Raw genomic sequence first — 4088 nt, forward strand, 5'->3', positions numbered from 1 at the left:
GCTAAGACTTGTAATTGAGAAAATGAGTATTTTCTCGGGTAAAAGCTTCAGTTTTGCCATCAAAAGAGACGTGTCGCCAGGCCTGTAATCGGATAGCGGAGCTTGGGTTTGCAGCGGACAGTGGGGCGGGGTCGGTCTTCGGGGGGCAGCGGCAGGGTGGGCCGTGAAAGCTTGGGCGCGCGTGCGGTGCTCCGTGGCCCTCCGATTACGGTGCCTGGACTCCCAGGGTAGAACAAAGATAAAGCTTAATACAAAGGTCGATGAATATGAATTTCAGGACAGTGTAACTAAGGAGGCAAACCTAGTTGAGGTAAAAGCAAGCAATATCATATGTGGCTCCCTGGAAAGTAATGTCCAGGGTCTAGAAGGGAAACTACCACATTGCATCAACAGTAAAGAAAGGACAGTATTTTTCCTTGAATTTCGTCACTAACTTGTACAAAAAAAAACACGCTAGAGTGAACGTTTTAGTCTATTATGTTTTTTTTCGTGTTATAATGTTATTGTAATCATTACTTCATCATAAATCATCTCCTGAAAATTTTCCGCCATACGATTATCACTTTAGGGGTTGCAGGGGCGGGCCTCAAAAGGGACAAGCCTCTTTGATATACACGGCTTGATATTACGGTTTTGTGTAATTTTAAAGAACGGCATCTCGAAAAACCCCAAGGAAGCCTCCAGAACTACTTACGTCATCATCCAGCCGCCACCGAATACCCTCCCCGGACAGAGCGTACACATGTGCCGCCATAAAATAGTGCGGCCAAAGAGGGAACGTCTTATTAATGTGTGGCTAGTCTCGACTGTGTTATTGGCTCCACTTGCTTTCGTACTAGCAGGTATAATTTTCTAATAGTGTAAGCTGTCAGAAAGTCTTTCATATGGATCTAAGAAGCTTTCCAGATGTGTACGCGTACGGATACAATACAAGTGCGTCGGTCCTGTGTGGCGTGGAATTTACTCAGAACAGGGCGGCCATTGTGAGGTGAGGATGTGTGCTTGTGTAACAGAAAGGGTTGTAGTGTTTTGCCTTATTTTCTGCCAAAAGAACCTTCCCAGTTACCTCGTAGTATAGCTGTTTTAGTAATGAGTAAGTACATTGAGGTTCGAGGTTGTAACTGGTGTTGTTAAATATTTTATTCCGTGAGGGCCGGGTCATGGCGGTCGTAAGTGGGAGACATTTTCTGGCGTTGAAGTTGAACATGTCGGGGAGAACTGAATTTTTACCGAAATTCTCGCCAATGCCAGGAGAATATAATCATTGTATTTGTGTGTGTGGAACCTGGAGTCTGTGGACGATATTTCTGTGATTTTTGTGCGTGTAAATGCCAGTTTCTGTTACCGAGTTCTTTAGTCTGAGAACAAAGGACCGGGGTGGCGTGGTCTGGCCATACGGGTTCTTTGTGTGCACTGAATTCATCATCATTGGTCGGCTGCAGCGCACTGAATTATGATACTGTATTGGAAATCTCGTTAGTGGGCGAAGGGGCAAAAGCACATTATATGGAAGGGCACAAGTATTAGAGAAAGTACCTGCGGTCCTGGGTGTTGTACCTTCGTATTCTTGAATTGAAAATGTAACCAACTTACAGCCTTGTAATTGTATGTGCCATCCTTTATTATGTACTCAGTTGTTAGATTTGAGCTGCATGCACAAAATATAAACAATGATAACCTTATGGAATCTACACGAGTGTGAAAAATTGGGTAGCTTTTTGTTTTTCAACCCAAAAATATCATGCAAATTAAAATGTGATTAGTTTATTCGTTCCCTCTTGTGTCGCAGTTACACTAAGATACATGTGTGTTCAATAATTGAGTAAAATATGTTGTATTAAAGCCCATGTGTATTTCTTTCCCACAGGTCTACGCAGCTAGAAAGGATTGTGACAACACAGATATGATGTCTGAAGTGTGCATCTCCAGCTGTGCCAAATCATTCCAATATCTACAGACGATTGCTGAAACAACACACCCAGCCCGTTGAACAACAGAAGCTGCTCCAATGAAACTTCCAAACACATCAAAATTTACACATAGGTGACAGAGCAAATATGTATTGGCTACGGCGATACATCCAGCTTACTCAGTGTGTGTTAGTCAGGTATATCGGTATTACAGCTGTCAAGCCTCTTGGAAACCCAGACTTCGGGGACTGTGCCTCTGGCTCAGTGGGGGCTTGTTCGGCTTAGTTAGATGAGTTTGCTGTATGCCAAAGCCTCAAATAAGGTACCATCCCTTTTGCTCTTGTTCCTGGTGTCAACCTCTGTAGATGACCCACATGAAAAGAAACATTGCCTTAGGCTGTTCCTGTTGTATGCACTGTTCACTTGTAGTCTTCGGGGGTCGATCGTTTCTTGCAAATGGTTGATCCTGCTCTGTTGACTTGAACTTCCCGTTAGCAGTTTTGTTGCTTACCCCACCCAGATCTCATCTGCCAGTCATCATCTACAGTAAACCTATCTTCTGTCTGTATAGAAAACACTACATTCCTGTTCAGTATTCTCATCTAGACACAGTTCTACACAACGTCCAGCTGTGCCTACCATAACACGATAGAAAAACGGATATAATACAGCATGTTCAAAGTATGTATCTGTTGAAGTTGCTATATCTCTGCAACTTAGTTCTGTATCAGAGTGCGTCCACTTGTAACGGACTGCCAATCTGCATTTTATTTCTTGATGTACCATCAGTGTAGCCAACCAAACGTCTGAGTTAACATTCCTTAACCGACATGAACATGGCTCCGCTTGGTGCTTTCAAACTCCCGAGAATTACAACTGCCTGTCACTACATACTATCTCGGCTCCTAGAAATATCATTGATACTATTTCTTGTCACTTGTCACACGAAAAACAAATCTTCTGAGGTGACATGAAATCATTAGGGTTGGCGCTATGTTCTGCGCAATGGCCAAGGTGGTTTAAAAGTAATTAAGTGCACAAGCATCATAATCATAAGATGTATGCGCTTTATTCCTGAGCAGACAATGTTGAATAGAGACTTGCGCCCTGCCGTTGCTGTTTTTTAGGTGAACTCTTCAGCGCGAAGTTAAAACCATTTCTAGAATTTTAGCTCACCTAGTGACCTACCCCCTTGTTTTTACAGTATCATGAGGCACTTGTAATGGTATCTTGGTTTCAGGCTGGCCGTCTGTAAAATCACCAATGAATGTTTCCATTATGTGACTATAGTGCTACTATTGTTTTATTTTGATTCACATGAGGACATGGTTATCTTACAGCCACACAAGAACAACTTCTCAGTATCAAAACCAAGGAGGGTCAATACGAATCAAATCTTTAAACAATAACAGGCACAAAGTAAAAAAAAAACAAGCATCAATAGTAATAACAGCAGTAGTTAATCAATCATTGCATTGAAATTGAAAGTCAAAGTTTATACAAAATAGTTGGGAAAATGGGAATATGAATCACAATTTTTAGATTTTTGAAAAGAACACACACAATGCTCTCAACTCAAACAGTTGAACCAGTACTCCAATGAAAATAAGAACACTTTTAGCGATTCAGAACACTTAATAAGTAATTTACAGTTCAAAAGTCTGTATGAATCATTTTGAGACCATTGGATAAATGATGAAAAGAGAAACTTCGTGGTAGTCGCCAAGTTCTGAAACAGGACATTAATGAAGCTTGTTAACAGGTCATTTTTCTTCAATATAATACATGTGTGTGTATGATGTGATAAAAACAATATATCCTTGATTCATTAGCAAGAGAATCTTCAGGGATGTGGCTATGTGCTATGTTCTTGTGGGAGGAGCTTCCCCATAGCCCAAGGCCATGTTCTAACTACATGTATTACTTAGCACCGTTCTAGGTAATACTATATATAAATGCTAAATCTAACTATAGCCTACATTCACATAAGGACATGGTTAGTAAACAGGAACTATGCGGCTATAGCATCTTTTCTTGCCCACTACTACTGCCTATAGCCTACATGTGTTAATAATCTACTTTAGTTCTCTGCCACGGTGGTCAGGGTCTGGAGTATTGTGTTGCCCACTGACTGCTGGTTGGCATCGGGCTGAGCTTTGGGTTTGTTGCGCCTTCTGT

The 4088-nt window shown here is 41.5% G+C and overlaps 1 long non-coding RNA gene across 1 annotated transcript; it reads left to right on the forward strand.

The window, feature by feature from the left end:
• Positions 1 to 721: 721 nt before the first annotated feature.
• Positions 722 to 3182, forward strand: LOC136446444 (uncharacterized). The gene is made up of 2 exons (XR_010757569.1): positions 722 to 988; positions 1868 to 3182. It is a non-coding gene; the product is annotated as an uncharacterized lncRNA (long non-coding RNA).
• Positions 3183 to 4088: the final 906 nt, after the last annotated feature.

Source organism: Branchiostoma lanceolatum, chromosome 12, assembly GCF_035083965.1.
Source record: "Branchiostoma lanceolatum isolate klBraLanc5 chromosome 12, klBraLanc5.hap2, whole genome shotgun sequence".
Lineage (NCBI taxonomy): Eukaryota > Metazoa > Chordata > Leptocardii > Amphioxiformes > Branchiostomatidae > Branchiostoma > Branchiostoma lanceolatum.